The sequence below is a fragment of the Marmota monax genome, unplaced genomic scaffold, assembly GCF_021218885.2.
Source record: "Marmota monax isolate L192 unplaced genomic scaffold, Marmota_monax_Labrador192_F-V1.1 WCK01_AAM20220418_F8-fsc00004, whole genome shotgun sequence".
Classification (NCBI taxonomy): Eukaryota; Metazoa; Chordata; class Mammalia; order Rodentia; family Sciuridae; genus Marmota; species Marmota monax.
The window spans coordinates 13,598,057-13,608,746 of record NW_026692881.1 but is presented as its reverse complement, the minus strand read 5'-3'; the positions used below and the strand labels follow the sequence as shown (position 1 = coordinate 13,608,746).

The 10,690-nt window shown below is 35.2% G+C and overlaps 1 protein-coding gene across 29 annotated transcripts in view; it reads right to left on the bottom strand.

Annotated features, from left to right (window-relative positions):
• The window catches only part of Lcor (ligand dependent nuclear receptor corepressor), a 134,311-nt gene that overhangs the window by 16,440 nt on the left and 107,181 nt on the right, over positions 1-10,690 (bottom strand). The window contains exon 1 of one of the 29 annotated variants that reach the window (XM_046449800.2): positions 2,131-6,891. The exons of the other annotated variants lie outside the window; for them this stretch is intronic. The gene's annotated coding sequence lies outside the window, so the exon portion shown is untranslated. Of the gene's footprint in view, positions 1-2,130; positions 6,892-10,690 lie in introns of those variants that run through there. 29 annotated transcript variants of the gene reach the window in all.

The following is a 10,690-nucleotide window of genomic DNA, read 5'->3' as shown; positions in this document are numbered from 1 at the left end:
TCTAGAATGAACTCTCAGAGCTTATCCCACATAGTAGGGATGTTGGGAAAGGAAGATACTGGACTTGAGACACTCCAGGCAGTGCTGCACAGACAGCCAAGGGTTTCACTAGCTGCTCTGTGTTTCTAGATATCTAGGTTTTACTGAGCCTGTGCAGAGAGAGAGCTCCAATGATCTGGAGTTTGACAGAGCAACTCTTAGAAGACTCACTTCTACCTTTAGTAAGTGTGTATTTCTACTTACTTGCTGAGAAACCATATCCCAAGTGCTAGAAAGTACCTAAAGTAAAAATAAATATCTCTGAATGAGGGCTTTAGGAATAGTTTTATTATAGGTACACAGATTTTCGAAACTCCTTTCTCTTTTTTTGGATTGTGATTCCGCATAAGACTATCACTTGACTATATATGAACTATGGCAGAGAACTGAGGGCATTTTATAAAAAGATGTTTGATGATATCTCCTGGAGAGGGGGAGAAAGAAATGATTCTTCTTTGTTCAAGAAACACATTCATAACCCAAGTCTTTGCAAAAATCTTCTGGATTATGCTTCATGCCTGTGCTTATGTTCTGGAAATAAGTTTTGGTATTTGAGTTTAACATGCCTAAAGATGAATGAAATCAAGGCATGTACCCAATGAAAGGACAAAGCACTTCCTGAAGGAAAGTAGTAAGGAGGTGTTTTCCTCTAAAATGATGCTCATATAGAATAAAAAACTGTATAACAACAAATCCACAGGTGACATCCAACTCCTTTATGGTTGAGACTGGATCTGCTGCTGTCCCATATTTCAATAATTTAACCTTGTATTTTTATTACCCTTAACTAAGGTTTTCTAAAGGGTCATGCAACCAGGTGATGACTATAGCAATATGACTCAAGTTAATCCCCAACAGACAACTAAAGATGTATGTATTTCATAGCCTCATGGCCCAACTGTGTCTTCTTCACTAAGATACACAGAAACACTAAGACCCACTGAACTCTAACCAAGAACAACACAGTACAGTCTTCAGGTATTGAAAAACAGCATCAGAGAGGCTGACACATTCTATCCATGTCAACCTTAAGTGCCATTTAGAGCAGTGGTCTGCAGAAGCCTAGGAGATGAAAACTGAAATGGCAACACTGACAGGCAATGATAATAAGAGTTCTTTGCATGTTTTCCTGCTAAGAAGGATTGGAAAAATACAGTGGTGAACCACAAGTCATCAGAGCAAGTAGTAGGCTGCTCTTACCAGATCATTACTGGTCGGCTCAAAACTATTCCACTTGGACTGATTATATCCTTTCCTGAAATCCTGAGTCACAATGTTCTATAAAGTTCACTGGCAATTATATGGGGTCTTGTGTATTTATCCCGCAATTTTTATTTTTTTACTGACTTAATTTGTCTTAGCTTCCCAAGCAGACATGAACCACTTGAGTGTAGGTAAGGACCACATTTTAGGACAAAGCACTTCCTGATATGAAATCACACTGTGATTTATAAAGCTCTGGCAATGCAAACTAATAGGACTGTCTTCCCTAGCAAGAAGGAAGAAGAGAAAAGGGGTATCATGGTTGCTTCCGGCATTTTCTTCCTGGGCAGCAGCATTTACTGAGCCAGGAACATAAGTGACACAGCTGGTAACTGGTGGTCATTAGATGTGCACATGTCTGATGAGTTCTGTTCAAACTGAGTTGTGATGTTCTTAAAGTTCTGAATCTGAGATGTCTGGTGGGCCATCTGGACACATAGGCACTAGCCCAATGGGAGCTGAGCTTAATTGCTGAGAGCCTTCACATTAATTCTAACCTTTGTCCAGATGTCATTAAAGGGCCCTGTTGTAACAGCTAACTTTATAACTATAGTAATAAAACCACTTTTGGCTGTGCTTCTAAACTATCCGGCTTTCTACTTTTTTTCTAAAATTTTTCTCAATAGGACCTAGGCTTAGATGGATTTTAATTTCTTATCTTTAGAAAATTTAATCTTTAAAGTTAGAAGTTTAATTCTATTTTTCCATGGTTTAGAAAAATGGGTAGTAGCCAGTTCTACCTAAGTTTCAAACAGCTGGTCTTTACCTCTGCTTTTAAATTATTCACTTTTCCTTAGGTCTTTAGTGAAGCCTAAGGGTAGCACTCACATTAATTTAGTTTACTCTCTGGAACTAGCAGGGAGTCCAGAGAGGTGATTTTCTGTCCTGTAGACCATTTCCTCACCACCACCTAAGGAGAAGCACAATGTTTGAGTTCAGCGATTATAGTTTGTATTGTATTGTGTCCTTCATGTCTGACTAAATAGATCTTTACAAGAACAAAAATTCATCACAGATGTAATCACTTGTGAGAGTTCACATTTCTTCTGCTCAACAAGAGAACTCTGTAATAGCTAAGTGAATTATTTATCAAGCGAAATACTTGAACACCACCATTAAAGTGTACTCAGATCAGAGGTATTGGTAAATTGGAGGAAGGGCTATAAAAGAGGGGGAATCTGACTTCCAACTACCTGAATTAGTTTTGAGTTTATCTCCTTGGTGAGAAATGGCTTGCATGACCTTGCCCATCCTGTCTTTCTATCTTCAGCTTAATGCCTAATTCCGAAGGGTGTGGTAAAAGGATAAGATAATATTCATAAAAACTTTAAAAGGCACAGTTCAAGAGTGATGTGTTGTTTCACAACCATATCTTTAATGATTTACTCAATGATGTTTTTCTAGATCAGAGGTTAGACAGAGTTGAACTCGCCTACTTGGTCAATATTGCAATACTTAAATTCCTGAAGGAAAGCATTCCTGTGGTTAATATAAATGTTGGAAGGTCCATACTTATATTAGGTAAAAGACAGATTAAATAGAGAAGATATATGGCAGAGAGCTGAACTGACAAGTTTAAGAATCTAGAACTTGAGAGTGATGAATTCAGGTACTTTTTAAAATACCTACTGGTAACCTGCCAGTAAAACTGCTTGATGCGCAAATCAGCATCACTGGGGACCTAAATATATTCTTGACGGAACAAGACCAACATCAATAGTGAAGGACACTGAAGGGGAGACAAAGTTTAGACAGACTATAGTTAAAAGTGCTAAATTAAGCTGGGTGCAGTGATGCATGCCTGAAATCCCAGCTACTTAGAAGGCCCAGGCAGAAGGATAATCAATTTGAACCCAGCCTGGGCAATTTAGAGAGACTCTTAAAAAAAAAAAGAAGGGTGGGGCTATAGCTCAGGGGTAGAACTTTTGTGAGCATGGCCATGAGTTCACTCCCCAGATGCCTATGCCACAAACTAGTAAATGAATTTGGCTTAACTCTTTAAAGGAAACCTAAAACATATCCCCAGTCCCTGCTTCAAGACATACAAGCTGTATTTTTTGCCAGACATTAAGCTAAATGATGCTTTCTACTTTTTCCCTACTGGTGTTCTAAGTCTACCCTTGGGCGAGGTGAGTGTTCTGACAAGTTCTTGCTCTAACCTGGGAAGTACATCTGCATATTTTCCATATAAGGACACAGGATAGTCCAGGGACTATAGCAGAACTGGGTATATATAGTAGAGAAGGTGGGCATGGATGTGGAAATGTTTTTTTTTACTCTCTACGAAACCATGTAGAGTTGTATTTCTAAACCACTGACCAAGTCTTCTTTGCATGGTTAGGAGAAAACAGTAAAAGTGTGGGCAAGAGTGACACAGAAAAGCTAGAAACAAAGCTTATAAGGCCACAGAACAGAAAGGGATCTCTTAAGTTACGTCCAGTGATACATGCCTATAATCTAAGCTACTCAGGTCTTTAAAACCTGCTTTCCAGGTGGTTAAAATCTAAATAATCTAAATTTGTATTTAGATAGACTAGACAGATTTAGTTAGAAAAAAACAATTCTCAGATTAGAATTGAAGAGAATTAGCCCTTACTAAGATTTGGGGATGTGATTTGTGTATAGGGGTCAATCTCGGTTGTTTAATAACCCTGGAGTGCCACTCCAGGAAGACAAGGCAGCATGGTGTCTTTTGCAGGTGTGGGGGAAGTGAATAACAGCGGACAACTACTGATCTGAAACAAAAGGTATACAATCCTTTATAGCTTTCTAAGGTTACTTTATTCTTAACCAAGTTCACTGAAAGCAGGGCAGAACAAAGTTCAACAATTACAAATTAATATTCTTAACTGGGGGGAAAAAGGAGAGGTGAGGGTGCTTACAGGGCATAAAGTCATAGTTTGCTAGCTTTTCTGCATCTCAGGGTAAGTATCCCTGTAAGAAGTTCTTATTCAGAATAATCTCCTAAATAAGATAGAAGCAGTTTAAGGCTTATATATTTTACCTCCTATTTATCTTTATTTCAACCAGAATATGAAATTTACTAAATTACAAAAAAAACATAACTATCAAGATTATCATGATCACTCTTCAGGCAAATGTATCAGAAGCCAAAATACCAGAGAGTTACTTTGAGAGTAATAAGTCAAGCAAGGAGCCGTTAAGCTCAATGCCTCAGTTTCTCTCCAAGAATGTAATGGTCTCAACAAAACAGACAATTCTGACAAACTGTTTACTTGTGGAAGTTCTTTTGTTTTAATCAGACTGCTTTTGTTTATAATTCTATTATCAGTCAGACTATAGTGAAATCAGATTTGAGAGAAGTCTAGATGTTAAAGATAAAATTCACATTTTAGGTATTATATGAGAGTTCATAATGTCAACTAGAATTTTTGTTGTTGTTTATTATTCACTTTTTAAGTCTCTCAGAGGAGAATTAAATCTGTTGTTCTTTAGGAAAATTGTCCTTTAGTGCCCAGTTTAAATAACCAGGGCAATAATGGCACCAGAAAAATACTACTGTTTAAGCAGAATACAAAGGAACTCATTCCCCAAACGAAAAAATGTGCATCATATGCTATGATGCTCCTTAAAAAGTGTAAGTGGTTAAGTAACACCAGCTGAAGGGCCAAGAGGCAGCCAGTACTGGAAGCCTTTCCCACATTGTGTAGTCTCCCCAGAGTGAGAAAGTGAGAGGCAAGTGTCAGGACCAGTTCCCACTACAACGGCTATTACTTCTTTTGTGAGCACAATCATAATCTGCAATGAAAATCCACACTACTACTTTGCAGGACTGTGTATGTACAGTGGGATCTCAATCTAGAGGAGATATGGAGAAGTAACCGAAACAAAAACAAAAGGATATTTAATAATTCTCATATAAAACTCAGTAACAGTGTTTTTTCCTCAAGAAATAAATTTTTATGTGTCTGACAAATAATTTCTTTTGAGGTGAAAGGAAGACTAGAAGATCCTATATCTAACCAAGCAGATACTTATGAGTAACATGAATTTTTCATGATTTTTATTTTTTTATATTCTAACTTTTCTCATGTTATCTTGAGATTCTTAAGTCTCTATTCAGGAAATCTCTAATTTTAGAACCATATCTACCTGTGGTGTCCTAAAACTACAGGCTTTTGCTGTACAGGAAGGACATCACTTAAAACTGACACAATGATAGCACTCTTAAGTAACTAATCATCATTATTTACAGGACTTAAACTACTATGTAAAATGTTAAACATTAAAAAAAAAACTCCTAGGATACCTTATATAAGATTTAGTAATTTTTCTCAACTGTTCATCTAGGTGAGGTAGAGAGTAAGTATGTATTTTTTAAAATTTTAAACATAAGGATAAGCAGAATATTTCATTTTACTTTTAAAAAGATAGGGTCTCATTATTGCCACTCAGGATGGTCTCCAACTCCTCGCTTCAAGCAATTCTGCCTTAGTCTGTCTCCTTAGTTGCTGGGACTACAAGTGTGTGCTACTATACCCAGTCTGCAAAGCGCTTTTTGGTCTATCACTCTTTGGAGTGCTCGAGGAATAGTTCTTTATAACCATCCCACACCCCACCCCTCTCTGGAAATACTCAAAGACTGCTAAAATATGGGGGACAGTGGTGAACTAAGTAAATTCACCTGCATATTGATGTTTTTACTCAGCAATATAGGAAGACAAAATTAACTATACACAGAGAGACATAAAACTTGTAAGGACATATATATTTGATGTAGATATTCTACTTCAATTTAGATATTTATTTTCTCTCAATCCTTATCACTATTCTATCACTTCCCTTGCTTCCAACAAATTATCCAATTCAATCACATGGGTTGACTTTCCTTGGAAAATACAATATTAAAAGCTCCCTGCCACCAATTTCTCATTTTAGAGTTTGTTTCACACTATTGAAAACTGCCATCTTCCCAAAGCCCAAATCTGATCTTGTTACTTCTTCTTCTTCTTTTTTTTTTGCATAAAACTTGTATCAACTCCCCACTACTTATACTCTATCTTTTTCTGTAAGAGCAATACACAGTTCTTTACTCTCATAGTTTGTTTCCATCCTATATTAAAAAGCACTTCCAATGCATGCTAACAGCTTTAATAAATCTCCTCTAGTTCAAGGACTCTATCCTTTTTAACTAAGTAGCTTTGGTGTTTAATATTTAGAATTCAGTTTATTCAGAGATTAAGGAATGAACTAAGTAAGTTACCATAAGTAAGTTAGTGAGAGTAATTTTCCTAATGCATTTCTCAAAAACAAGTTGAACCAGGCAGAGGAAACGTGTGTCATTCAATAAGAAGAAAAAATATTTAAGTTTTCAATGAAAATGTGTTCAGATTGACAAGGCAAGGTAAGAGGAAATTTTAGTTACTGTTAAAAGAAACAAGTTCTGATGTTCTACTGCACAATAGGGTGACTATCATAATGTATCACATTTCAAAAAAGCTAGAATTCTGAATGTTTTCAAAGAAAAGATGAGGAAACGTGTTTATCCTTATTTGAACATTACACAATGTATACATGTACCAAAACATTACATGGTACACCATAAGTATGTACAATCTTTATGTTTCAATTTACAAAAGGAAAAAAAAAAAGGGGGGGGGATTTTGAAGCTCAGAAGGGCATATATAAATGTCTAAGCACATAGTGGTTTAAAATATTTCCTCCAAGACATAAGGACCATAGGGATAAAAAGATACAGTTTACATTATGGCTTTCAAAAGCTGTATTACAAGGTTCCCCCCAACCACCATTCTTGCAGTACTAGGAACTGAATCTAGGGCCTTGCACATGCGGCACTCTACCACAGAGTTACATCCCCAGCCCCATTACAATGTTTTGCTTACAACCCGGAAAAAAAAAAATTACACAAAATGACCTGGTACATGTCCCATTTTAATGGGGTTCTGTAAAATGACATACTAATTCAATGAAACAGCATTGATTCTTACTATATGCTACATCTTCTGATTCTATTCCCTTCCCACCCCTATTTTTTAAAATGCTTGTTAGGACCCACTAAATTGATTTTACAACAGATAAATGTGTTGCAATGGGTTGATCCAGTTTGGAAAATTCTTGGTTTATAAATAGATCTACCAATCCTTAGCATTTCATAAGAATCTGCTATCCTGGTTACTTTTATCTTAATTCACTTGTATTTAGCCAAAGGTTTTACCAGATCTTCCTGGTAAAAATGTCTTATGACAACTTAACAGATGTGGGGATGAACACCTCTAAAGTGTATTGGCCACGATTATATCTGTTGGTTTTAAATGCACAGAAGCCCCACCTGACAAGAATTCACTAAAATCTAATTAAATAGGCAGAAGAATCCTCAAACTCTTTTATTGGAAAACCATAAAGTTTTTATGATTAAATACACTCCAACACACTCCTACATATAGCTTTTATATTGTTGCTCAAATTCTACTACCTATGTTTTAAAAAAATCAAGATTCAAAGCATGTGAAATTTCAACCTTAAAAAAAGTATGAAAAAACTCATGCAATGGAAATGTAGTTAAATTGCATTTAACTTTATAATTTAAGCATCTTCTACTTTCAAATGACATCTACTGTTTTATTCTTTGAAACAAAGAACGGTATTTTTATTATATTCTAAAACAGCACAATATGCAAAAAAGCAATATTCCTTTCAAATTTTCTCACTGTTCCAACATTTTGGAAGGGAACAAGATTGGCAGTCCTATGTCATAGTCTAACATATAAACACATATGTCTCACCTTCAGAGTTCTAACCAATATACTCTCCTCCACAGCTTTTGATCTGATTTTCTTGCTCTCCCATCCCTCACACACTGAATTATAACACTTGTCAGGAGACTTCACTCCTGCTCTCATTTAACATTTGCAAAGAATCTGACTCAGTGCTAAGTATGTTATACATAAGATTTCATTTAAGCCTCATATTAAATCAATGAACAGGTAGTACAGGACTCTTTTAAGGCAGGAAAAAAGAGGGTTTGAAAAGTTCTGTAATTTGTTCAATATCTCACAGTAAGAGAGTATGAGGACTGGGATTTTAAGCCATGCCCATCAAATTCTGCCTTGCAAACTTGGGTTATCATCTGTCTCTCTGCTTTACCTACTTGGGCAACTAATTGTGTGAAGAGGGATATGTTCCTTAAACTCTCTAAGTTCCATGTTTTCCATCTTAAAAATTGAAGATCAGAATGGATTCTAGTGGGTTAACCAACATTTGAAGCTGTGCAATAATGTGAATATACTAAATATTACTAAACACTATTCTTGAAAGTGGTTAAGATGGTAAACTTTGTTTCTTTAACCACAATTTAAAAACTCAAACCGAAAAGCCTCCTGTACACCGTCTTAAAAATATATAACATACTTAACTCTCATTTCTAAAAATGAATTCATTGGCTTCAGATGTAGGACCCAGGGATGTGTATTCCTTAAAAGGTGATTCTGACTGAAATGAATTATATCTCATGACTCCCCCAGGACCATTTGCACTCTCACATTCAAGGTAGAACTAGCCCAACAGAAAAAAGAAACTGGGTACAACGGAGTAGAATAAAAGTGTTTGGGCTAATTTTTGAAAAAGTATCATTACCTTCATATACAATTCAAGATAAAAATGAAAGAGTTGTTTTAAATAAAAAGAGATATGAAGATCTTTTTTTTTTTTAAGTTTAGAAAAGACTGTAATGCAAAGGTATAGCCTTATTATTTAATGAAGGGTTGCCATTGTATTTCCCAATGGTAGAACAGATTTGTGATTTGTCTCACACTTTAAAAACTACATTTTTAATAGATTCAGTGTTCAAATGAGGCCGAAAAGCCCATTCAGCTGAACACACTTTAAACAAGTGATACCAAGTTGAAAGATAAATACAATTAATATTTTACAACTACTAGGAAATAAGAAGTTAAGTGTTCTTACATGCCTACAAAATTCCAAACTTGGAATATAAAACTTATGAGGGTTTTTGTTTTTTGGTAATGCTAGGGATCAAACCCAAGTGCTCTACCACTGGACCACATCCGTAGCCCCAGTACTTATGAATTTTGATAGCTCTGTTTACTTTCCAAATTCTAGTTAAACTCTAACCAAATCAGGGCTTTAACTGTTATATGCTCATCAACCCTTAAATCTTTTTTTAAAATAAAGCTTTGTTTTAAAAACATTTATTTTCCACTAACCCCTAAAAGCAAACCTGTCTACTTCAGCTGTAAATGCAACCTGACTCTCATACTACAATATCCCCGTCACACACAAAAAAACTACTAAAAGTCCCAGAACCTGCAAGCTGAATATGATAAATAAAATTCTTGTGTTAAAATCCTTACCTTCTGGAAGCAAAAAATAACAAGGACACTGAATATAATAACTATCAAACCCTTACCTAATTATTCACTCATTTCAGCAATAAAACCCAACATTATAGAACCTATGCATGTTTTTACATTTGAACACAAATGTCTGGAAGAAGAAATTCAATACCTGAAGGAAAAAAGTAAGAAATCTACATCTCGGAATCTGGCACAGTCCCTCCATTTCTACTTTTTCCATTCCATTTCCCTTTTGCAATTTCATTTCTATCACATGAAATTTCCCTAATTCCTACACTTGTTGAGACACAGGGATCCCTGAGTTAATTTCAAAATATCAGCTGAATCAAGAAAAGAAAGTTCTAGTAGAAAAGAAAGAAGGGCTTTCTTTAAGTAGGATCATAACATTAAAGAGCCAAGTATCAATTTGAAAATAGGAGCACTAAAATAAAACAAATTCATTTATCATATTCTAGACTATAATCTTACTATCACCAATCTGGTTTAGAAAAGATAACAGCAAGAAATGATAAGAAACAAGTTGCGATAGCTTTGAAATTTACAAAAGAATAATAATTTGGTTTTCAGAAATATAGTCTATAAACACATGGCATAAGTGAATAAGGGAAATAAATGAAGCCAATGTACACACTTGTGGTACCAACAAAAATTTTGATTTTTATAAACATCACACCAAGACAGATATATCTAGCTAGTCTCAGACAAAAAAAATTAACTAAAAAGTAAGCTAGACCAACTATCCACAATACCTTCATCTATTGTAATTACATACTGAGCTTTAAAAGGCAGCTTTCCTGAAATATTTTACTCTTATTTCTAATCTTTAAGAACCATAATTCAGTTCTTTTAATCATTTTACAAAAACCTCTTTATAATACAGAGCTTGTTTATACATCTCATTTTAAAACACCACAATATAAATGTTGATCAGCATCCTCCCAAGAAACAGAATAATTGTAACTGATTGACAGTGCTTTTGTAGTCAAGTCTCAAGAAAACAGTCAACAAATCAGCAAACTGGTATTCTTTTTTGA